The following is a 27,081-nucleotide window of genomic DNA, read 5'->3' as shown; positions in this document are numbered from 1 at the left end:
AGATAATATTCCAAATAAACACGCTTCTTATTGACTTGTCTCTACCTTCACTGTAGGATATTAAAATAAAAGGTCCCAATGCTGGCATTAATGAATTCCTGGAATAGCACAATCCCTAATGCCCCTGGCATGTTCTGTAATAAAGATCTAGATATTTGGGTGTGACATCATTACACGATGGTCCTCTCCAGGCTGATATGCTGTGGCAGGTCCCAGTGTAACATTCTCCGATAAGACATCCAGGAGTATTTCTAGAGCAAATTCAGCCGACGTGACCTTTAAGTTACAGGATTGTCACAAGTTTGTATAAACATATAGTGACTGTGTGAGGAAATGCTGAAATGTGGATAAATGTTATGTTAAATGCCAGGTTTGCATTTGAGACAAACATACAGGCAGTTTTATGCGCTTTGTGAGTTCACTTTGAGGTTATATTTAAAGGGACACAACTTATAAAGCAGGCATGTCCAGCTGTTGTGAAACTACACATCCCAGCATGCCTTGCCATAGCATTAGTATTCCCTAATAGCAAAACTGAAGTAAGGTATGATGGGACTTGTAGTTTCTCAACAGCTGGAGGGCCGCAGGTTGGCCATACCTGCTATAAAGTAACACCTTAATACCGCTTTCAGACCGCAAATGCAGGGCTGCACCGGGACTCTAAAATGGTTCAGTCTTGGTGCGACCCTGCATGTGCGGTCTGTTCAGATCGCATCAGCGAACCGGCAATATTGCCAGTTCGCTGACATCATGTGGGGGCATGGCAGAGCATCATCAGGGGCGGGGGAGGAGGCAGTGCTTTGAGCTGGCACTGCTCTAAGCGCTGCCTCCTCAATAGTGTGAACGGGAATGACCCATTTAACCTGTTAACTGCACAGCAACGATCCGGTAAGAACCCTTCTTTTTACCCAGTTCGTATTGCCGTGTTGATACCGGTTAGCTGTAACTGGTAACCCCTTTCACATCTCTCCAATTACCGGGTCGAACCGGCATGGACCCGGTAATTAGGTGCGATGTGAAAGGGGTATTAGTATAAAGAGACAGTTTTTATTTTTTTGCATTATATTAATCACCTTTTTTTTATCAATGAAGACTGCCTGGTTTTAGCAGCATCTTCCAAGGATTGCAGTTCCAGTGCCTGCCAGCTGGAGTCCTGAACACACGATGAAGTGTCAGAATGCTCCGTCACCGTTCTGCTGAGCATGCTGGCATGGTAACAAGAATTAATGGACTCCAACAGTTTGATGACTTCTATTAGAAGTTATTCCAAGGTTAGATCACAACATCTGCTGCGATCTAGATGGAGGTCCAAGGCTGTAAACATGGAGAAATAAGCACAATAAGTTCAAACTTTGTTGCTAAACTGCATCATAGTAGTGTATTTAGTGTTCATTCTAGCACCCGCTATCTTTTAAAACCCATGCAGTTCCTGTTCCCTGCCTGGGGTGTCGCTGTTTGCTGTGGTGTTTCTAGCACAGGTCTGGTTTGCATATCAGTGCTGATTTACAGACCACACTGTGCTAGAAGCACTACAGCAGACAGCGACACCCCAGGCAGGGAAGAGGATTTTCTAGTTACGCCACTGCGTGAAGCAATCAATCAATATACCCCGGGTGGGGGTATATATAAAAGTATAAAAAGCACTGAGAGATTGGAATGATGATGGTATATACTTATCTTAATATTCCACTCCGAAAGCTTTTTACTCCGCCTTGAGTACTTGGTGATGAAGTTTTCAGATATGAAAAATAAAAATATATACAACCAATGTGTAGTGTTGTCTTTTTCTCAAATATGTGTAAACTGCTGTTTGTTAGGCAATATGCGTACCTAACTTACACGTTTATGAAGTATAGGACACATATAAAGGTTTCTTTATGTTGAATTTAAGGGTGCGTTCCCTTACTCACAATGTCTATGGTGCATCACCTGTTTCAAAATTATATTTTTTATTAGACACACAAAAATATATAAAATACATCACGATAACAAACTTCACGGTTTAAAAACTTCTGGAGCACCATTTGGAGGGTGGTGGTGACCCAGGTTTCGCCCTTATAGTGGAAAACCGGTATAGACTTATTAGATGGCAAATGGCAGTTCATACCTTAAGCCAGGGTCATCCAACACGCCACTTCTCCAGCTGGAAACTCCCTCCTGGAAACTCCAGTCAACAATATTTTTCAGTTACGTCACCCACTAGCATGCATCATTGACGATATACTGTAGTAAACATTGTGCATGCAGCACAGACATTGGGAGGAAGGGGTAATTAATGATTTATTTATTTATTAACAGTTTCTTATACAGCGCACACATATTCCGCAGCGCTTTACAGATATTTGAACATTCACATCAGTCCCTGACCCAGTGGAGCTTACAATCTATATTCCCTACCACATGTACACGCACACACAGACATTCTAGGGTTAATTTTTTTTTTGGGAGCCAATTAACCTACCAGTATATATTTGGATTGTGGGAGGAAACCAGAATACCCGGAGTAAACCCACGCAAGTATGGGGAGAATATACAAACTCCGCACAGTTAGGGCCATGGTGGGAATCGTTCCCATGACCTCAGCACTGTGAGGCAGTAATGCTAACCGTTACACCATCCGTACTGCCCCCTGCATGGTGATGCATGGGAGTCTGCATATATAGTCTAGTGTGTATGGGGCTTCACTTTCTTCTTGACCGCCTAAGGATTGGAGTAAAGATGAAGCTGTGACCCATGCATGTGCAGGCCGTGCATGTTAAAAGTCGCGGCCCTGTTGGGAATCACTGTGTCCAGTGCCCAGTGGGAAGACTGCTGCTGCACCCTTATGATACAGTTCCTCACCCATTTGAAATTGCCTGTGTTAGAAACAATAAGTTCATGTGATCTCACAGATAAATATAATAAATGCTGACCCATACCCCTACAGGAACCAGGAGGAGCATGGGAAACAGGAATAAGGAAAGAGACATAGGAACCAGGAATGGAACCTCACAGGGCAAACACAAGTTCACAAAAAAATTTACACAGAGTAAACACTGCAGCCAGAGGGCGGGAGTTGGACAGAAGTTTTCAAGTAGCGGTGAGTACTGGGTATCTGTCACAATATGCATGTATTTCAGTTACCTGCTGGTCAAATCCTGCTGGCTTTGTCTCATGCTGCTGACAAGCTCTGTATAGTTGAACTGTGCTGTGAGATCTGAGCTCAGCTAATTAGTTACACCTGGTGAACCTCTCTTGCTGGGAAACTCTGTGTAAACTGAGCATGCTCAGCCTGTTGATTAATTCACCTGTGAGTTCCCTGTGCTTCCTATAAAAGGCAGTCTCTGGCAGACAGAAGCTGCCAGAGTATAGGTTCACACCAGCTCCAGCGTTCCAGTGCCTTGTCCTATTCCAGACTTCTAATTACAGCATCTGATCTCGGCTTGTTCCTGACCATTCTCTTGCCTGATCCTCCGGTACCGTGTCCAGTGATTCCTGTGTATGACCTTGGCTTGCTCTGTGACCATCCTCCTGCCTGCTCCCTGTGTACCGCATCCTGTGCCTTCCTGTGTATGACCCGGCCTGACTCTGACTAATCATTGCTGCATCCATTGGTATCATTTCTGTCCACCTGTTACTGACCCAGCTTGACGACCACGCTCCATATTCCACAAGCTACCACCACTCATACGGGGAACCTGACCAGGGGGCCGCGACCGACGTGTCGGGTGCCGCAGAAGCCCATATCCCGCTTGGAGGGGTCACTGGCAGAAAACCCCCGGCACGGTTAGACTCTGCGCCCCTGTGTCAGGTCTAGCCAATCCCCGAGTGGTAGTGCACCCCAAGTTTGTGACAGTATCGAACCGCTGTGACAATGGAATGTAGGAGTTCTGGAAGGTCTGGATCCAGACTTTTGACCATCCATGCTTAGCAATCATCAATGGTTTTTAACCTGTGACAAAGATCTGATGGTTAAGTGACAGAGAGACAGCAATGTTTTATATTCCTCTTGGCACATGGGGCACAGAGTTTATCTCTGCCATTATTGTCCTCCTCTTCCCTGATTGTTCCGCCATTTACAGTAGCTGTACAACCAGCGCTTTTTAGCACAATGCTGCCACGCCCCTAATTTGCTGCCCACACAGCAGATTGGACCATTGATAGTTCAAACCATCAACGGTTCCCCATCAATGTTAAGCACCATAGCCATCGATGGTTAACCCTTTGATTTCCATCTCTAAGGCAAGGCCCCAAGAGTATGATGGTTCCGGTGTCAATTCTGGCGAAGCAGTTTGTGGCATTAGTTCAGTTAGGTAAGATAACATTATAAAGGGGTTATGTATATAAACAAGTGACGCAGCTTTCTCTCTATGCCAGGGGTGGCCAGACTTTTGGAACCCAGGATCTACTTTTTGTACACTTACTCACCAGGGATCTACAGGAATCTCCCCCTTTGCTAAATATTCCCCTGCCAGTGTAATATGCCCCTTAAACATAATGCCAGACAGAATGAGCCAAAACTCACATTACAGTATGCCACACGGAATGCGCCGAAATTCACATCTGCCACATGAATGCGCCAAAATGCACAATAAGTCACACTAAAAAGCGCCATAATTCACAAAAAGTCACACGGAATGCACCAAAAGTCACAATAAGTCACACGGAATGCGCCAAAAGTCACAATAAGTCACAAGGAATGCGGCAAAATTCACACACGGATTGAGCCGAAATATGGTTATGCAGTGGGAGGAGGGTCTCTTCACAAGTGTAATGTTGTCTCAGTTGCTGCCTGTGATGGAGTTTTGTGCCCCATTAAAAATGTTTATGTACTTTTAAGAAAGGCACAAAACTTCAATCACAAGCAGCAACTGGGATGACATTACACTTGCGAATATGCCCACTTCCCCCTCCCTCCGTGTAAGAGCATAGAAGACTGGAGAAAACCCTCCCACCCCACATGTAGTGCATGTCCCCACAATTTTACTGTACTTGCCAGGATCCCCGCTGCCGGCTGAGCCTCCTTGCTGCCACTGTGCTTCCTCACTGCTTATGAGAATCCCCACTGACACAGGGCTCCCGAGTCCGACGCTGCTGTGATCTCTCTGTTGTTGCTGCCTTGCTTCCTGCTCCTCACTTGCGGTGCGCAGGCGACGTCATGACGCCACCCGCGCACTGGATTACTGGGAACGCTAAAGTCTCTGAGAACCTCTCAGAGGCTTCAGCTTACAATGGACACGCTACTTGATCGCGATCTACCGGCGGGAGCTACACGATCGACTGGTAGATCGCGATCGACCTTCTGGCCACCCCCGCTCTATGCAATCAATACATGCTGTGGTCAGTTTGAATTAACGCTAGTGTCTGTGCCAGTTCTTAACAAGTTACCAAGATTTCATTGTGTGTGATTTTGCCCATTGTGTTAGGATAGTTGGATACACAGTGCATGCATTGTCTATCGCATCGCCATCACTTTAGAGTGTACGCTATATCCATACTTATGGATCAGAGTGTACGCTATAGAGTGTGCACACGGATTGACCCATGCTTACGGATCAGGGGCAGAGACATGTAGCAACTATGTGTGTGTGCCCCTTGTGTTAGATGTGTACAATCTTCTCTGTGATGCTTCCAATAAAACCCTCATGTCCTCATGGTATCCTAGATAGGATACTGCAGGCCAAGCCTTATCTCTTATACTCCCGTGATCTTATCTTTAAGGCTAAAAACAAACATCAATAATTAAGCTGCCTGAAGGAGAAAACTAAATAAATGACTGTTGTGGGAGTTAAACACATGAAAAAATAGGTCAGGAATTAAATTCAGGCCTCGAATATAAGAGGCGTTGTTACTCTATATTATCCTTATACAGCACCATACCTTCCAACTACTAGGGAGACAGAGGAGGGACACAGAGATGCGCACTGAAAATTTCTGGGGCGTGGTCAACTGAAAGAGGGCGTGGCCTATACTAGCGGCGAGGCCACGCCCCCATTTTGTCGCTATGGGGGCGTGAGCCTCTAGCCATGCTCCCAGCCCCCTGGCTGCGGGAATAGACACTGTGCATGCGCACATTGCTTATTCACTGCTGCTCGGCAGCTGACAGGGGGGACTCCCAACAGCTCCCCCCTCGCGGAGGGACACTGCCGGCCGCTGGAGGGATGTGGGTATGTCCCCAAAAACCAGGACATTCCCGCGGTAATCAGGACTGTTGGGCGGTATGCAGCACGTCCTGTACCACACTCAGCCTTCACCCTTTACCCACATCACCCACCTCTGTATAAATCTAAGTTTAAAGTATTGCATGGCACTGTATTATACTTGTATGTTCTCTTATATGGGACATGCACAGAGATTTGCAATGCTCCTGCTGTGTATAAGATGTAAAATTACTATATACAGTATACTGTAAGTCTGGCAGACCATGTTGGGAAATAGACGGTACAGAAAACAGTTATCACCCTGAGAGGTCTCAAAATTAAAGACAAGTGCGTCTCCTATAGAAAGTCATTCAAGGTGAGCCCTGTCCACTTGCAGTAAATACACTGAGACTCCCATCACAATGCAGATAAAGACTCCTATTAATATAGACGGGACATTCAAATCGATACAACCTACAAATGACCATCAAGCTAATGATTCGTAGTATTAATATGCCATAAGGTCACATTCCCTCTCTGGCTGACAGAAATAGTCTCTGAATGCTTCAGTTAGTTGATATTAACAACATGCATTGATGGGATGCGGATATCTTCAGCACTCTCATATTAGAAACTGAATGAAGACTTAAACCACCGGTCACTGAAACGTAATAACCTTTGCGGTGGAATTGTGTATGGGTGGGGGCAGGACGCAGGAGCAGCCCCAGTGTCCAGGATTATGTGTAGGATGCGATCATACAGCGTGTTCCAGGCAGTGCATTGTCTTTCCGTGCTAAAGCAAAGGTCTGGGTGTTCCAGTTTCCTTGTTCTAGATGGAGAGAAATCATATTATTCTAGACTCCAGTGCTCTCATTATTTCATGAGCACTTTTGGATACACAGTGCCAGTATCCGAGAGGGTTGCCCAGCTTTCTGGGGGGCTGAGAGGGGGACCCAATTTTCTGGAGCCTCCTGGCCATTCCAGGAGTGTAGGCAACCCTGGAAATAGATTGAGAACCACTGTCACAGACTTTAATTAATGTAAAATTTAGAAACACAATGCAAAATGGACCTTATCACATAATACATCTAGAGCAGAACTTGAAGAAAGCATTGCCAGAAAATCACACTGCTGTCTCTAAATCTGCCTATTCTATTCCACTGCAAGTCTGATTTATGGGAAATGTAACCGTAACTTTGCATATGCTGACAGGATTAGGACATTCCAAGTCTCCCTGTCTGGGTTCTTCTCCATGCAGACTGTACAACATGGCCTTGCAGGATGCATACTTTACACCAGTACGTACAAAGTAAAAACAATAATGGCACACACACTATATATACTGCATTGTTCAAAGACATCAAACGATTAGGACCTTGTGGGACCTATTTATTAAGAATCAATATCAATGATTTTTCTTTCTTTATTGCAGCCTATTGCACAATTTATCAATTAAATCATACCAGTCCGGCTGGCTCAGTGGCAGCAGCCTCTCTCCAGGCCCAGCCCATGCTGTGGTGAGCTGGGCTGGGGACAGGGATGTTTTAAGAGAGGAGGAGAAGGCCCGTGTGCAGCCTCCTCCGGCCGAGCCCCCTCCTCTCTGCCGGGAGTTGTACATGCGCAAATCTCTAGATACATTTTGTAGCAGTCCATAGTTTTGATGCACTTACTGCACAAGTCTACAGCAACAATTCACTGCATAATATTGTAGTTCCATCTGAGCATTCTCCTGTAAACTGTTATGCTGACTAGTTATGTGCAGGAACTTTATCAGTTCTCTCAGTTTTCTTCACAAAGCTTCCACTTCAACTCTTAAGGCCCCCATACACCTGTTTCTGACGTATCGGGCTGAGAAATCCTCCTAAATCGAATGTGTATGTCATGAGATCAGGTCCGATGCGTGGCCCTGCGCGGCCCTCCCTCAGTGGGGAACAGGGGTCGCATGCGATACATCACATGTGAAAGGACATACGATACATCGCTTGCTATCCTGCCACCCGGGAAGGTCTCTTGGGGGATCGAATTGCCCTACACTGCTGCAGTAGGGATGAATGAAGATCTCAGCGCCAGAATCCAGACTACCGCACATAAGTATGCGTGGCAAATTACAGTTAGGCCAGGGAAGGGGGAGGTTCCTTCCATTTATGCACTAGGGAGGGCTAGGCTGTGGGGAGTGGGTTATCCACTTAGAAAGGAGGATAAGGGCATACTTACTGACTTTTAAAGCTGCCTTTCCGGGAGAAGCCTGGAGAGGAGACCCAATGCTGCACATCAGGGGGAGGGGACAAGGCTGATTTCACAAAGCTCCACCACCAATCCACACATACTCTGCGATTCGCTAGTCTGAGGGAGAGGGCAGGGCTAAAATTCTGCAAAATAACTAATTTTAATCCCGTACCCTCCCCACAGACCCGCAAATTCTAGATTGAGTTTCAGCGGCTCCAGGGGCCGGAGACTATGAGGAAAATAATTTTGTGTGTACCTTCGGGCACGTGTGATATATTTAGACACACATCCCTTTGATACACACAAAAAATCGGGCGCACAGCAGCTAGGCATCTACACAGGTATTAAGTGTCAATTACTGCTCTCAATAAGGACCTCTGTGTTTTTATTTATTTATTAATGAACAGTTTCCTATATAGCGTACACATATTCCGCAGCGCTTTACAGAGAATATTTGAACATTCACATCAGTTCCTGCCCCAGTGGAGCTTACACTCTATATTCCCTACCACATGTACATGCACACACAGACATTCTAGGGTTAATTTTGTTGGGCGCCAATTAGCCTACCAGTATATTTTTGGATTGTGGGAGGAAACCGGGGTACCCGGAGGAAACCCACGCAGGGACGGGGAGAATATACAAACTCCGCACAGTTAGGGCCATGGTGGGGATCGAACCTATGACCTAAGTGCTGTGAGGCAGTAATGCTAACCATTACACCATCCGTACTGCCCTAATATTATCCAGAAATAAACAAATTAAACAATTTTTCAGAGAGCCCATGTGACACAGTATTTGAATAAAATATACAATTTATTTAAACATCATATTACAAATTAAATTACATTAAATTCATAAAAATAATACTGTATTGCTTAAAATATAGGCCTAATCTCAACCTCATGAAATTAATATTACTAAAAAACAGTGGGAAAATCACCAAATACTGTTAATTTTGCTTTAGCCCAGATTTTTCAATCTGGCTCACAAGTGAATTTTAGCTGTTACATTCCTTTGGAAAGAAGCTTGATTGCACCAGGTCCTCATGCAAAGTACCAATTAATTTTCCACTTTAGGAGAGTAGAAGTGCGTACTTGATATTTGATACACACAACTCTCTGCTGGACAAGAATAGTTTTGGCTGGCTTAGTAATGGTAATTTCTCCGTAGCCTGATGTCCACAATGCTACTCAGTGGATGAACAGACTGCCAGTATACTTTTAGCATAACGGCAAATTCCTGGTAATAGCTCCCAAGCACTTTCTCCTCAGTGTGTTTATAGGAGATGTGCTACTTAAGGATTTGAACTGGGTAACCCTATAGAGTAATATTCATGGGCACCACAGTCCCTAGGATCCGTGTGTATTAATATTAGATAATACCTGTGTGGCTGCTGACTCCAGAGTCTTTGGTCCTGGCTGGAAGACGTGTCACAGTCCGGGGCACTGGTTGTCGGTGCACAGTCCCGCTCCAGGCACCCGTGTCAGCCAAATCCTGGTACCTCTGGTTTCAACGTGCAGCAAGCTCACTCAATCAACGCACCTGTGTGCCGACCGCGTCTCACTGGCTCTCATGGGAGTTTCACAGCAGCTGATTTCAGGTAATCTCAGACCATACTTGCCTACTTTTGAAAACTAGTTTCAGGGTAGCAGAATTTTGCACAGCACCCCATTGAGGGGGGTGTGTCATGCTCCACCCAAACGGCGTGTCTAATTCCATATATGGAGAGATTGTGAATAGAGATTGTGAACGTGGCACCTAGAAGCGTGGGTGTGCACTTCCACATCTGAGAGGAATCTTTTAAAATGACATTTCCAAATGTAGATGAGCCCAAAAGCAGTTAAGATAAATTTAATGTAAATTTATCTATCACTCCTTTCTTTTTTCCCCCACAAATGTAACAGTGTAATGTGGGCTAGGTGACATGAGAGAGATTGTGAGACTAATCAGGGAGAGAAGGAGATTGCTGATATTTCAGGGAGTCTCCTGCAGAATGCAGTAGGATAGGCAACTATGTCTCAGACCCCCATTTGGGGTATCTGTCTCAGTTTATGATTCTTTAATGCAAGGGCTACTGTGATCCCAAAAGAGTCCCATGTCAGTTTGGAGTGACAGCCACCATGGTGCTGGAGCCAGATCCCACTGGTATTCATAGTGTCAATGCACAAATAAGGTTCTCTTGACGCGTTTCTCCGTCATTAGATTTGACGGTTTCTTCAGAAGATGACCTCAGATGTAAATAGCTCATATTTAACTGGCTACCAACCAATCAGGAAATCTCAATTACAATTCACACCTGTTATGTATCTATATATCGCACACTTAACAAAACATCAAAGATTAAAAGTTCACAATATCGCAATCATTTATTTATTTGCTATGGTTGTGATGGCAAGCTTAGAATTGCAAATTTACAAGTGATGCATTTTTTCCTCCCGCATCTATGGCATCCAACAATAGAGAGGCCATTGGTTGGGTCCTGAAATGTTTGACTGAAATGACTAGGGTCTAGAGCATTTTTTTATATTTAAATTTTTCTAAGAAAACTATTTTAGGCTTCTCTTCTAAGATGGAAGCTAAGAGTTTATCGATCATTATAACCCTATAGTTTTTATTTATAATTTTCTTTATTTCATTAGCGCAAGAATTGAATTTGGAAATAAATACTGGATTGGATTTGAAATCATCACTTGAGTTGGAATCAACTTTGGGGTTTTGTTTGGTTCTATTAAAAAAATGAGTCCCTCTCTATTAACATTACTTCAGGTGGGTGAAGTTAAGAGCAAAAGTGTTAGCATTCAGAAAATCAATAAAATAAAGTGCTTTTTCCTGTCCACCATGCCAAACAAAAAACATATTGTCTATGTATCTGTCACAGAACACCAAGTTCACCATTGAATGCCCCCCCATACATATTGCTCCTTAAACTGGACCATATATAGATGAGCAAAACTTGGGTCAAACTTTGTGCCCATAGCAGTACCAAGAATTTGTAAGAAAAATAAACCATCACATTGAAATAAACATGTGATAGGATAAAGGCAACAAAATGCAATGGATTTGTGAAACATGTGGAAGACTTGCCCACCTTCCTGGGAATCTGATTTTCAGGAGCCTTCCAGCCATTCCAGGGGGGGTAGCCCAGTATGGTTAGGGTCATGTAACTATAATTGGGATATGACAGCTGCAATTGGTATTATAGCCCCGATGCATATACAACGTCTCAAACCACATCATCAAAGCTCCCTGGTTTGAGCTTAAGAAAAGGGTAATATAGAATTGAAAGAAAATGGAGGAAGACTAACCTTTTGGAGAACAAGACAAAACTAACGCATATTAAAGGAATATCAATCGACAATAACCCGTAAGAAGTCAGAGTTCCTGTCAACTGAGATCATTGCAGAAAACAATAGGCCTGCTCAACTTTTCCGCACAGTGGAAATGCTTTGCAAGCCAGCATGCCTGCAGCCTGAAACACTCTCTCATGCAAGATGTAATGAGTTTGCAAAATTCTTTTCAGATAAAATATCCGCCATCAGGGCTGGAATCTCCACAGTTCCGTCAGATGATTGCCAAACTATCAAGCCTGACAATGTAAGCCACCTATCCTCATGAACCAGCTTTGACCCAATGGATGTAAAGGACATTGCTGAAATTGTCCGGATTTTGCATCCCACTACCTGTGATCTGCTCCAACCAAGCTCATAATAGGGTGTATGGATATAATTGGCCCCGTCTTTGCAAAAATTGTTCAATGCTGTTTGCAGACAGGAATTTTTCCTCAAACCCTAAAGGAATCAATTGTTAGACCTCTTATTAAAAAACCTAATTTAGATCCCGACTGCATGAGCAACTACAGACTGGTATCAAACCTTCCTTTTCTAGGAAAAGTCATTGAAAAAGTGGTTGCAAATCAACTGGAAACTCACCTGATAACAGGGCCGTCTTTCCCATTGGGCTTAATGGGCAGTTGCCCAGGGGCCCAAGGATAGTAGGGGCCCACCACAATGGGGAAGACGGCACTGTCCTAGGGAAAGGCGGCGTGTGGTCGGGACCTGGGCAGCGGCGGGTGGAGGGGACCCGGGCAGCGGCAGGTGGAGAGGACCAGGGCAGCGGCGTGTACAGGGGACCCGGGCAGCAGGCGGCGTGTGCAGGGTCCCGGGCAGCGGTCGGCGTGTGCAGGGGACCCGGGCAGTGGTCGGCGTGTACAGGGGACCGGGCAGCGGCGTGTGGAGGGGATCCGGGCAGCGGCATGTGGAGGGGATCCGGGCAGCGGCGTGTGGAGGGGATCCGGGCAGCGGCATGTGGCGGGGTCCGTCCGGGAAGCGGAGACCTTGATGTAGTGCTGTCTGCCGCCGGGCGGGAAGCACTGCTGTGCTGATTTTGAAAAGACTGGCCAGATGCTGATTGGCAGGACGCTTAGCCAATCAGCGCCCAGCCAGTCTTTCCAAAATCTGCAGCGCTTCCCGCCCGGCAGCAAACAGCACTGCATCAAGGTCTGAGTCGCCGCTTCCTGCACGGACCCCTTCACCCACTGCTGCCCGGATCCCCGCCACTGCTGCACATAGGGGAGGAGAGGGGGCCCTCAAATTATTTTGCCCAGGGGCCCATTATAGTCTTAAGACGGCCCTGCCTGATAACTCATGCTACTGTATGTATGATTAATTCATTAGGATCAGGATTCAGGAGAAGACATGGCACTGAAACAGCCTTGGTATATGTGCTAAACGATCTTCTGATGGCAAGAGACAGAGGTGACTGCTCAATCTTAATCCTTCTGGATCTCTCTGCAACAATTGATACTGTGGACCATGCGCTTCTGAGTGAGCGCCTGAAAATTTTCTGTGGACTGGATGGCACAGTACTAAGCTGGTTCAAATTATTTCTCGCTGGCAGGTCACAGAGAGTGTCATTTGGAGTATACTCATCTTCATCCATGCCACTGCCATGCAGTGCCCAAAGGGTCCATACTATCCCCATGCTTTTTGCAGTGTACATGCTGCCACTTGGTGAAATAATTAGGCGCCATGGCCTTGTCTACCACTGCTATGCAGATGATACACAACTGTACTTGTCCTTTGCTCCGGGCACTGAAAACCCAATAACAACCCTAAATGGCTGTCTAGCTGAGCACCAGGAAAGGATGACTTCCAGTTGGCTGAGACTGAATCCTGATAAAACAAGTCTTTATGATAGGACCTCAACATCAAAAGGACAATACTGCAGCATAGCCACCCAACTGGACTGACACATAAGGGTACAGAATTAAAAAACTCTGATCATGTACGGAATCTTGGCGTGGTACTAGATGGTGGCTTGACACTTAAACATCAGATATCAGCCACAATCAAATCCTCATTCTTTCATCTGAGGAACATAGCTAGAATCAAACACTTAATCCCCTCTGAAGATCTGCCAAAAGTCATACGTGTATTTGTATAATCTCATTTAGATTACTGCAATGCCCTCTACCTTGGTCTACTGGCAAAAGAACTGCATTGATTACAGCTGGTACAAAACACAGCTGCCAGGCTGTTAACTAAACAGCCCCGCTCTAGCCACATTACTCCCATTCTCTACTCCCTTTACTGGCTGCCCATAAAATGGGGAATCATCTTCAAAATCAAGGCAGCTGAAGCAGCTTCTGATTCCATACTGTACCACCCGATCACTGCGATCTGTAGATGAAGGACTTTTAACAGTACCTAGGATCTCCCGTAATTCATCTGGGGGTCGAGCTTTTAGCCATGCAGCTCTGACTTTATGGAACTCACTTCCCCGCACAGTTCGAGAGGCACCTGCTCTAGAATGTTCAAAAACAGACTCAAGACTTTCCTATTTACTCAAGCATTTCTTTCATTCCCTTAAGTGATGTTTATGAAAAGCTTTTCTGTACTTCATTGTTTCTTTACTGTATTATATTAATTCTATCTGTTAAGCGCCTTGAGTCCTATTAGAGAAAGAGCGCTATATAAATAAAATTATTATTATGTTACAAGGGGGGCTGGTATGCTTCCTGAATGCTGGCATCCTCACTGCTGGGGTCTGTATGTATCCCGCTGTCCTATATGATTTGAGCATGTGCATTGCAGGCCCAGTTTTACCTTTTAAACTGTCGCTCAACCCCGGGCTCTTCCTTAGGGAGATCTTGCTATCATATATTCCCCCTCTCATCTCTATTTACCTTCTGAACAAATGAATGCTTTGACATGGTTTATATAGAATGCAATGTGATAAACAAGTCAGACAAGATTACAATCTTTATGCACAAAGTATCTCTATAAATGGAAGGAATTACGAACAGACTTTCCCATGAATTGTTATTTTAGCTGAGACACAGCTGAATTCTCACAGTTCCCCTCAGATGTAATCTTTTCAATTTACACCATTCTCCCGAATCATGAATATTTCACACGAGTCGGCATAACTCTAGAACGGCACCCAGAATATAACAAGTCTCCTGTATCTCGCTTTCTGCACACTTTCCTCTCACAATGACCATCCATTGCATTAAACACCAGATTTTATTAACTGATGTTCAGTCCGGGGTGCTAGGAAAATACAACTATATCTAGAACATAATTCTCACTTAAGTTTTAAAAGTAGAAGATAGGAAGTAAGTGAGAAAAAGTAAAAGACAGACTGTTAGTGGCAGTGGGAAAATGGGATTTAAGGAATGCTAAATTGAAAACTGAAGCTGACTTGTCTACAATAATAAAGTTTACAGATATATACTGTAGGTAAGAAACTATACTCTATTGTTCTCTGTTGTCATCAATTTTACACTAAATGAATCTGAATGCAATGGTTGTACTTTAGGTACTGATAGGAATTGTGTGTCCATGATCACAATCTCACCTCAAATTCAGGTGGGAGCAGTGGTGTAGCTAGGTGCCATGGTGCCAGAGCAAGGGCATGTAGCGTGCCCCCCCTCCCCCAGATTTGACGAAAATGAGGCGCAGCCTAACATTATACCACACACCGTAATACCTATTGCACATTTTAGCGAACTATGTAATATCCCTTACACATAAAGCCACATGCCGTAATGCCAATTACATATAAGGCCACAAATGATGCCCACTACGATTACATACTATACAACAAACCGTAATGCCCATTACATACTATATATATATATATAACAGTTTGTAAAGCCGATTACACATTTGACACATAAGTGCCGCTTACCTACATGCTCATTGCTAGGAACTTCATGCTCGATGCCAGGGGCTTCATGCTCGATGCCAAGGGGCTTCATGCATGATGCTAAGGGGGACTGAAATTGCTGGTTGTCAAGGGGGACTGAAATAGCTCATTGCCAAGGGGACTGAAATTGCTTGTTGTCAAGGGGGACTGAAATAGCTCGTTGCCAAGTGGGACTGAAATTGCTCGTTGCCAAGGGGGGCTGAATTAGCTTGTTGCCAAGGGGGACTGAAATAGCTCATTGCCAAGGGGGACTGAAATAGCTCATTGCCAAGGGAGACTGAAATTGCTCGTTGCCAAGGGGGGCTGAAATAGCTCGTTGCCAAGTGGGACTGAAATTGCTCGTTGCCAAGGGGGGCTGAATTAGCTTGTTGCCAAGGGGGACTGAAATTGCTCATTGCCAAGGGGGACTGAAATAGCTCATTGCCAAGGGCAACTGAAATTGCTCAGTGCCAAGGGAGACTGAAATAGCTTGTTGCCAAGGGGGACTGAAATTGCTCGTTGCCAAGGGGGACTGAATTTGCTCGTTGTCAAGGGGGACTAAAATAGCTCATTACCAAAGGGGACTGAAATTGCTCGTTGCCAAGGGGGACTGAAATTGCCTTTTGCCAAGGGGGACTAAAATAGCTCATTGCCAAAGGGGACTGAAATTGCTCATTGCCAAGGGCAACTGAAATTGCTTGTTGCCAACGGGGACAAAAATAGCTAATTGTCAAAGGGGACTGAAATTGCTCATTGCCAAGGGGGACTGAAATTGCTCGTTGCCAAGGGGGACTAAAATTGCTCATTGCCAAGGGGGACTAAAATAGCTTGTTGCCAAGGGGAACTAAAATAGATTGTTGCCAAGGGGGACTGAATCCTGCTGCAGCCTGCTCCCCCGCCCACCCGCTCTCTGCTGTGCCCGGCTGTCTGCCGCTATTTTCAATTCAAATCTCCACTAGTCAATAGGTGCTCTCAGTCCAGCAGCCACCATTGCTGCTTCTGATTGGCTGCTGGATCGCAAGCACCATTGGCTAGCAGTCCAGAGGAATCCTCATACTGTAGCCCCAACAAGTTTAGAATTTAGCCTTTAAAAAGATAAGTCCAGAGCGCTAGGGATAGTTGTTATGTGAAACTGCCCCTACCATCAGCTCATTGTTAGGAGTGGAGGTCCTGCGGACATCGGAACCCGCACCTTGTGCCCCTTTTACTCATTGATATACCACCAGGAACAACAAAAAGACCCTCTGTGTGAGTAACATATTTTAAGCACTACCATGCTTAAACTCTATTGGGAGGACTAACATAAAAAATATCGGTACTTGTGTAGTTTCACTGCGCCAGCATGGCGCCGTGCTACTTCCGGGTGTACGCTCGCCACGAAATATGTCCAAAAAAGTAACTTAACTCCATGTCAACATGGATAATTCACACCTCCACTATCCATGTTGGCATGGAGATGATAATAAATAGCGTGGCAAGCGTAGCGAGCCACCGAGCCCGCAGCGGAGCGCTATGCAAAACCGTCCTGAAAGTCCTGAAAGCTGCTCGTCTGCTGTATAACCAACAGATGGACTTCTCAGAGATGTTGCAGGAGCGAGCAGCAGCGCTCATCGCCGGGCCATACACACTGGGCGGCTTTGAGCTGAAAGCCGCTCAAACCTGCTGTTTTGAGCCACTTTCAGCTCAAGTCGCCCAGTGTGTATGGGCCTTATGTCCCATTGACTTACAGTTATCCCTGGGTGGCACACAATTTATTCTAGGCTCTTATTGCTCACCCTTTATCAATTATTTATTTTTCATATATATACACATACTGTATTTAATTGTTTTGTGTTTATGTTTTCATGCACGTAATTATCAGTATTAATGTTGCTTGACAACTAGGAATTGATTTGTCTTAATAAAATAATATTTTCTAATAATTGTTTCTTCCGTGTACACTTGAGCACCTGACGGTACTACCTGAAAGCTCAGAATACAGGGCTTTGTACCAGGTGTGACAACAACAGGTGAAGGTCAGTAAGCTTTATGTTATTATTTAAAGTAATGTATAACTGGCACTCACAGCTTGGTCCTTGAAGCTATATATTATCTGATACTGAGGAACTATCACCTAAATTCCCCTGCTGTAACCTTGTCAGCTGCCTGGAACTGTAACATATATAAAGTATATCAATAACTACTGCACCATGACCTAAATCCTCTTATCGGTTTTGTGGAGGAGAACCTCTAAATCTTTAAATCATCTCATTTAAAGTCAGTAAGTAGAATTAATTTCCAAATCACGTCCATAGAAAGTTACTGTAACCTTTTATTTAATGGATACTTGCTTAGGGTCTGATTAAGGGTTTGGTGCAAATGTCAAAGATCAATGGTGTCACAAAGCAGGTGTATTGGGGGTATTCATTCCCGAGTCATGACTGTTGGGATGTACCGACAGTCGTGACCCTGGCCCGTTCTGGGCCCGCTCGACCGATATTCGGCAGGCAGGTTTCAATGTCCCGACTGCCGAACTGTGAAAATTGAGCGTGTCCACGTGAAACAGCAGTGGATAGTCGAGATACAGCCGTGATCACCACAGTCCACAGTCGTTCTCAGCAAAATGGGCCCGACAGCTTTTAAAATTGGGTCTGTTCAGCCAAGATGCCCCTTCAATGATGTCCGGAAAGACAGCATTGAATAGGCACTCGCCGATATTTCCCCTGTCGGAAATAGCGGTGGGGGATTAAACACCCCCCTTAGTCTCCTGCAACACTTGGCTCCAGTCACAGAGAAGTAGCTGGCACTACAGATAGCTCCCCGGGGGGATCCAGCACCTCTGGAAGCCCTCTTCCCCCTCGGAGTGATGGAATGCGGATTCTGCCCTTTGTAACAGGGCCACTTTTCCAGAAGGGCGAGCTTGTGGCATAAAGGGAGCAATGGAGAGTGTGCACTGGGTGTCACCAGACCCCGTGACGCCTTTGTCACCGATACTGCTTATTTGTTCACAGTGTCTACATGAATATATGGAAAAGATGTAGGAGGCATCTTATCTAAAAAATCACCCACTGCAAGCTTCTGTGATGTGCTGCTGTAGCCAAAGATGTGGCATCCGATCAACATCGGCACAATGCCACCAGCGCGTGCACACACTCGGTGGCTACCTGTCTGGATGATGCGTCAGGGATGCAGTCTCAAAGTGATTCTTGCTTTTTCAATGCATTGTGGGAGTTATTCCAGCCATGATTGTTGCCGGGTGATTTAGCAGCACCCTTCTATCAGCTGCCACCCAGACAAAGTGAAATCACGCCCTCTGCAAGCCCGCCGATGGCTTGCGAAAATCATGGCGACTGGCGTGTAGCCGAAAAGTCTAATTATTTTCCCAGTGTGTGCAGTCTGTGTGTAACCCAGAACCTACTCTGCCAGCACGATAGAATCCGGCTGACATCACATACGGAGGCCAGAGCGGACATCACAAACCCTTCCTGAAAACGCGTGGGCACAACTGCATTTTCCCTGAAACCCCCAGAAAAGTGCTGGGTGACACCCACAAACGCCATCTTCCTGTCAATCAACTTGCGAATGGCCAACAATCAGTGGAGTTGACTGTTTGTCCTGATTGTGGACTACCTTCTTATTGCTGGGATTTTCCATTTTTTTAAGTGAGTACTCTGTAGTGGGGTTCATCTTATCCCATTTATAAGGCATCACTATTCGTTGCCTGTGGGACATTGAAAGATTCTCTTTGGGAAAATTTTTCCCACTACCCTTCATTGATTTTAATTTGTTGTTCGATGTAAAAATTACCCTTTATTGCCTTTATACCATTTACTCTAAATATTGCATTGCCCCCTGATGAAGTCGTGTTGATGAAACGCACTGGGATTTTTTAATAAAGGAATATTATATCCAAAGTCTACTCCAGAAAATTTATGATTGTGATATCATGATGATTGTATGTACTTGCTAGGTGGTACTATTGGAGCGCACTCTTGACAACCCCCTTGTATCTATATAGATAGATCTGGAACCCCCCCATAAAAATCCTGCAGTTGCTGCTGCTACTATAGTCTTCTAAGTTTAACAGGGAATTATTCTGCATTTGTATTCATTTATTAAGGAACAAATTCCACAAAATTGATGTTTTAACAAAAATAATAATAAAATAAATAAAACAGGTACTGAAACAAAAATGTGTATTGCTACAGAGCCTATAATCAGCAAGATCCCAGTACTACAGTGCAGGGCTAGCATGCATATTTATAAGTAACATCATACATAAGCATATATAGAGCATGACCATATTACCATTCTTGGGCCGATAGACAAAAACATACAGCTAAGCAAAACAGCAGGAAAACAATATCATCTGCTGAGGAATCCGGTACAACCCTGACTAATAGATACAACATACTGTAAATAACAGTATACTGTGTATCTAAAGCATCTGAATAATGCTTAGAACAAGAATATATTGTGCCTGCATCCATTGAAACACAATTTCATACGTTGATAACTCTTAAGGTTCATACACACTGGGTGATTTTGCCCAGAGTGTATGCAGACCGATGATGGGGAAAATCACTGGGCTGCAAATTGCTCAGTGCATACACACTGAGCGATTTTCCCAGGGGTGGACGACTTTCCATAGCAGGATGTTATGGAAAGCCCTTCAGGGCGTTGCTCATCTGCTGGTACAGTAATACCAGCAGATGAGTGGCACGGCTGAGGATGATGCAGGAGTACTGCTGGGAATACTTACACATTTACTAGTCCACATTCATAACATGACCAGACAATAATGTACAACAGGTCAACATAAAACGAGCAGGAGGCAGCCAGAAATACAGAAGAACAGCATCAAAAGAATTAACCGTTATATCATCTTTTAGTAGGTAAAAGCCTGGCTGCCAGATATTAAAATGTATTCATATATATTGTTATATAAGATTTTTTTCCAGGGACCCATTTTATTCTAAAGCATGTGCTTTATTATTAAGCTTATCGGGGTCAGGACCAGAGACAGAATTATTATTGGAGCAGTAGGTGCAATGCACTGGGGCCCCATTACTGCCCCTGTGACCCTCTTCATGCCATACACTGTTTTTTCCTATCACACTCTGCCTTCCCCTGCCATCCTCTGCCTCTCCCTATTATCATCTGCCTCTCCCTGCCATCCTCTGCCTCTCCCTGTTATCCTCTGCCTTTCCCGGGTATGGGTAAAAACCGGACCAGGACAAGACCCCAGACCGCAGGAACAAAAAAGCAAAATCTGCAACCCAGAGCTTGTGGTGTCCGATCTGGGGGGGGGGGGTGTATCCCGTCCTGGGGGTGTCCTGTCTGGGGAGGCTTCACCTGACAGCTGTCACCAGGGAGAGGAGGATGGGGAGAATAAAGCAGCCCTCTATGGTCCGGACATGTAGCAAAAACCGTAATGGTCTGTACCACACCGGGAGGCTGTAATCTCTCCTTCCATATGTCCCAGGTATAAGCTATCACAGACATCCCCCCCCCGAACAAGACACCCCAGGACAGGCACTACAAGCTCTGGACTGCAGATTTTGAAGTCCGGTCCGCCAGTCCGGGGTATTGTCCGAGTCTGGTTTCTACATAGCCCCACCTTCCCCTCCATCCTCTGCCTCACCCTGTCACCCACTACCTTCTCGCATATTGTATACTTGGGGAGGGGGGGGGGGGGGAGCAAATTATATGTTTGTTTACATTTGGGTTCCACATCCCCACCATGCAACCACGCTCCCCAATGACAGTGCCCCCCATTATTTGTGTATGCCTATATATTGTACCAAAAGTAATGTTTTTTTTTTTTTTTTCCAAAAGACGAATATGACACAAACACTGGGTAGACAAATGTGTTCATTTTCAGCTGCTGTAGGTGGACTATTCAGCTGTTATGTCTGAGGTAGAGGACATTGTATTATAAAAAAAATAAAAGCGAGAGTGAGAGAAAAAAGCTTTTCTCAGCTAAGATCAACATCCAGAACAAAACGGAGACTTTAATTCTGCATTTACCAGCTGTGCCCTGGCTCACGCCTCAGTGCTTTAAATGCGGCTTGTAGATGTGCGCCAGAAGCCAGTCACTTCCTAATGCATTCCGAGTTCCAGCACCATTTATCCACTGACCCATCACGGCAGGTTACATTTCACCCTGGTGTTTTGTGACGGGCTTCTCCTAACCCTGGAGTCTGATGAGTAATGGTCCCGTCCTGCAGTTTTATCCATCAGAATAAAATCACATTACGTCTAGAGATCTGAGCAGATTTAACAAGTGATAGCAGCACGCTAGGCTTTCCGCTTTTCAGATATATATAATGTAGGCCAAGGAAATGACTTGTGTTGGGGAGAGAACAGAGATAGAAATCGTGTCAGAATGATAAATAAACTCTACCGGACGCTTAATGGATTTTGTGGCTAATCCAAGAAAAATACAGGCTTTGTACATAGCTATAAAACAGATGTAAAACTAATAGGAGCTGTCATGTTATGTGCTGATGTAATGACAGTAACATGTTTAGCTGGATGAAGGGTCAGTCCCTTGCAGGAACACAGTGATTTTATGACCTTGACATGGTGCATATTGTTGTCACATACAATGCTGATGGTGTCCTTCTGACTACGAAGACTCTTCGGGGGGAAATTTACTAAGATGGGAATTCTATTTCACATGGGATGTTGCTATGGGCAACCAAGCAGAATCTAGTTCTTAATGCCTTTTAGAACAGTGGTTCTCAAACTCGGTCCTCGGGACCCCACACAGTCCACGTTTTCCAGGTCACCTGACATTCATTACTGACTGACACGTTTGAAAGATCCACAGGTGGAGATAATTATTTCACTTGAATCTGTGAAGAGACCTGCAAAACATGCACTGTGTGGGGTCCTGGGGACCGATGTTTGAGAAACTGTGTTCTAGAAGATAATAGATAGAGGGGGAGATTACCGCTTTTCTGTATGCTCTAAGCCCCCTCCGCAGTGGCAGCGCTGCGGAGGGAATCGCCAGCAAAAGCTGGCGATTCCCTGCAGAATAGAAAGAGTTGGGATAAGCCCAATATAGGCGCCACTGGTGTGAAGAGGGTAAAGAAGTGTGCGTCCCTTATAGGGAGGTACCGTTCCTCTTCTCCGTGTCAGTAAACCAGGGGTTAACCAGACCGACAGGTTTGAAATCAGCATATACCCTTGACGTTCTTATTTATTTTTTCAGGGTGACTCATCCGGAAATACATGTGTAAAAAAAGGAAAATGCATATAGTGCAATAATCCTTTTAATTCATAAAACACATATAATGACAAAGATAAAAAGACAAATTGGCTTCGGCAGGGGCAATAAGGAAAGGTCAAAAGTTCTGTAATTACCAGAGGTACATGAGAAATCCGATGAGGGATATTCTCATGTAAAGCATGAATGTCAGGGGTAGCATCTGGTCCCGTCCGGATTCAGTCCCAAAGGTGTCCCCTCTGCTGGCAATATTGAACTCCTTCTCCTGTTGTCCCCGCTTCTGACCTGGTCCACCAACGCGTTTCAATCGCTGCTGCGATCTTTTTCAAGGTGTGAGTTCTGAGGTTTCCCTATGGGGTTTAAATCCCCCTCTCAATTGGTCATGCGGGTGCGTGTTCCGCCCCCTTCGGTTGAGCCTCTCGGCGTGTCTATGTAACCTGGCGGCTACTGGTGACGTGGTGTCGCTCGAGTCCCTCGTTGCCTAGTGGATGCACCTCCCGGCGTGTCCACGTAGGCTGGCGGCTTTTGATGACACCCTCAGTTCTTGCGTTCACGTGTCCACATCACGTGATCGTGTCCTCTAGTGTCAGTGGGTTGCTTAGATACCCTGGACGCTTCTTTCATATCGGCCGAATGTTTATGCAGAGATCTGGTTTTATACTTTTAATCCAAATCTGTTGCCGCTTTTTCTCTGCATGGGGAAGTCGTCTTTATATTATAGAGGATGCCAGTCTTCTGGGTGTATTTGGAGACATATAAAATACATATTATTATAGACACTGTTAGCATATATAAAAGAATGTATTTAAAATATTTTAAAATATAGGGGTATATATACGATAAAAATATCCGAAAACGGATTGTTAATGTTAAAACATAGTTAATTTTGTCTTCCCATAACTGTGAGGTATTTTATTTACATTTGGAACAAAGATGAGAGGATTGGAGGATTAGAGGGAAATTTAAAAACAAGGGGCTATAGACAGGGATTAAAAAGTACCTTAAATATTGTATCTATAAAAACCACTTTAATTCGAAATCCGCATTTAGACCCCCTGGTTTCAGAGTGTTATATTCATAGATGTATTTCATCTCCTCCTTTGCCAGGGTGCCTATCAGATCCCTTTTGCGTGGATCCAAATTTATTGATTTTATCCCAATGAATCTTTTGATATGGATAACGGAGCTGTTGTGTTTTTCTTTGAAATGGAGTGCTAATGAGTGGGTTGCCAGACTTTTCTAATGTTATTGATGTGTTCACTCATTCTAATTTTGAAAGGTCTAGTGGTGCGGCCTATATAAAACAAATCGCACGAGCACTCTATGGCATACACAATATTTTTGGTATTGCATGTAATAAAATTTCTAATTTTACAGACTTTTCCTCCAATATTCACTTCTTCTATTTTCCTGATGCCATTGCTTTTAATTTCCCGGCATCCCTTATAATTTCCGCATCTATGAAAACCCTTAGTGGTGATGGTGCCCCCCATTTTCTCTGGTGGAAGGGCGCTTCTCACTATGTTGTTACACGCACCCGCATGACCAATTGAGAGGGGGATTTAAACCCCATAGGGAAACCTCAGAACTCACACCTTGAAAAAGATCGCAGCAGCGATTGAAACGCGTTGGTGGACCAGGTCAGAAGCGGGGACAACAGGAGAAGGAGTTCAATATTGCCAGCAGAGGGGACACCTTAGGGACTGAATCCGGACGGGACCAGATGCTACCCCTGACATTCATGCTTTACATGAGAATATCCCTCATCGGATTTCTCATGTACCTCTGGTAATTACAGAACTTTTGACTTTTCCTTATTGCCCCTGCCGAAGCCAATCTGTCTTTTTATCTTTGTCATTATATGTGTTTTATGAATTAAAAGGATTATTGCACTATATGCATTTTCCATTTTTTACACATGTATTTCCGGATGAGTCACCCTGAAAAAAGAGATAAGAACGTCAAGGGTATATGCTGATTTAAAACCTGTTGGTCTGGTTAACCCCTGGTTTACTGACACGGAGAAGAGGAACGGTACCTCCCTATAAGGGACGCACACTTCTTTACCCTCTTCACACCAGTGGCGCCTATATTGGGTTTATCCCAACTCTTTCTATTTTGCACTTTCTTTAAAACAGGTGGGAGGACACCTGAAGAGATAACCCACTTGGGCTGCCTATACGCGCACTGGGAGGGACTTATACACCATCCTTTCTGTTCGATTCCCTGCAGAAGCCTATGGGCTTCTTACTGCAGCGCTGTGTGAGGGATCCCTGCGGCCGGCGCGTCACTCTGCGCATGCGCAGATGGACTCCCGGGCAGGGCCGGTGCAAGGCACCGGAGCGCCCCAGGCGAGTCGGGGTGGAGGCGCCCCGGTGCCGGGGGGGGGGGGGTGTACCTGTCCTGCGGCTATGTATATAAAGCTTGCGGCGGCAGCGGGGGGTCCCTGCAGTCAAGAAATAACGAGCGATATCCGCCTGGCTACGCGGAAGCGCTTCTGTTGTGAAAACACTGGCCGCACGGCGCACGCTGATTGGCTGAATCTCAGCCAATCAGCGTGCGGCCAGTGTTTCCACAACAGAAGCGCTTCCGCGTAGCCAGGCGGATAGCGCTCGTTATTTCTTGACTGCAGGGACCCCCCGCTGCCGCAGCAAGCTTTATATACACAGCCGCAGGACAGGTACCCCCGGGGCATGGGGGTGGGGCGAAATGCCGCCCTCCAGTGGCCGGCGCCCTAGGCAAATGCCTAGATTTGCCTAGTGGTGGCGCCGGCCCTGCTCCCGGGTCTCAGACCCGGAAGTCCAGCGCCGGCACCGCATGCAAGCGGCAGCTCTTATTGAAAGAGCTGTCCCTTGCGTTAATAACGGCATACGTTAGAACATATGCCGTTATTAATAATGCGATGCCCGGCGATAATGGGCAGCGGATGTTACAACATCCCGCCCAGTATCTGATTGGCTGCCCATAGCAACATATTTTCTAAAATAAAACTCCCATCTTAGTAAATTTCCCCCTTTTGTTTCTGTGAGAGACACATACCTAGGCATACCCTACCATACCTTTAAATGGGATCACTTATGAATTACACAATGATTAAAATGCCGGCAAAAAGAACCTGTGTAGTTTGAGTGTCCCATTTTAAAGGGATTGTATGGTAAGCCTACATATATATGCAACTTTAGTTCAACACAATGGGGGAAATTTACTAAGATGTGTATTCTACTTCACATGTGATGTTGCTATGGGCAACCAATCAGAATCTACTTCGCTACTTGTTTAGTTTCACGGCGGCAGCTTCTCAGTCGCAGCAGCATCTGTGCCCCCTTTGCGGGGCTCGCTTCGCTCGCCCGCGCTACGGGCTCAGTGGCTCGCTGCGCTCGCCACGCTATCTAAAATCGACTCCATGCCAACGTGGATAGTGGGGGTATGAACTATTCAAGTTGGCATGGACTTTATTTTAGAAAGTTTGCCGAGCGCCAAACCCGTAACTAGCGGGCGGCCATGCTGCCGCTGTGAAACTAAACAAGAACCTCTACTTCTTATTTATTTAGCCCCCTCTAGAAGATAGTAGACAGGATCTGATTGGTTGCCCATAGCAACACATGGTTGCCTACCAGACCCTCTCCATGAGGGAGAAAATGCTCTGTTCCTGGACTTCTCTGGTAATGTATGATTGCCAGCACCTGTGGTGACACCTTCCTTATCAATTACCTAGATCACCACAGGTGATGGCAATCATACATTACCAGGGAAGTCCCGGAACAGAGCATTGTGTCCCTGAAGAAGAGGGTCAGGTAGGCAGCCCTGCCTTATGACTGTCGACCTAGAGTCAATCTATCATGAGTCTGGATACCGATGGCTCTGCCTGCTAATATAGGTATCCAGTGTAGGAGCGTCTATCAATGTCAGATGATCCACAACCGGCATCACATAAAGCTTGTAAATCCCAGCTTCCAATTTGTTTTTAAGGAGCTTTTAGCCTTTAGGTATGTGCAGATATATATTACAGCAGTGTAATGTTCTCTTTCAGAGTTAATTGCACATTGGCTAACAGGACTGACTGCGCGTGTGATGTAGGGATGTGTGCCAACATTTGTATACAGTACGTTTAAGTTCCAATGGTTTCTCTACCAGCTCACCACTTGAGAAGGCAAAGTCCCGGTGGTGCAGCAGCAAATCATACACAGTAGATATACCAATGTCTATAAGAAATGGACTTTACCTGGCAACAGGCGAGAAGTCTGCTTTCTTGATGTCGCTCTCGGCAAAATGCAAGCAAGACTGATTGATTAATAAAATGGAGAACCTAGGATTGGGTGAAAATATCTGCAG

The 27,081-nt window shown here is 45.2% G+C and overlaps 1 long non-coding RNA gene across 1 annotated transcript in view; it reads left to right on the top strand.

Annotated features, from left to right (window-relative positions):
- Positions 1-27,081, top strand: part of LOC146036704 (uncharacterized) — a 90,543-nt gene that overhangs the window by 38,392 nt on the left and 25,070 nt on the right. Inside the window, exon 4 of the long non-coding RNA XR_014460938.1 lies at positions 2,927-3,079. This is a non-coding gene — a long non-coding RNA (uncharacterized LOC146036704). The remainder of the gene's footprint in view (positions 1-2,926; positions 3,080-27,081) is intronic.

This window comes from Crinia signifera, chromosome 9 (assembly GCF_055691185.1).
Source record: "Crinia signifera chromosome 9, ASM5569118v1, whole genome shotgun sequence".
NCBI lineage: Eukaryota > Metazoa > Chordata > Amphibia > Anura > Myobatrachidae > Crinia > Crinia signifera.
The sequence above is the reverse complement of the archived record's forward strand: the minus strand, read 5'-3'. Positions and strand labels throughout refer to the sequence as shown.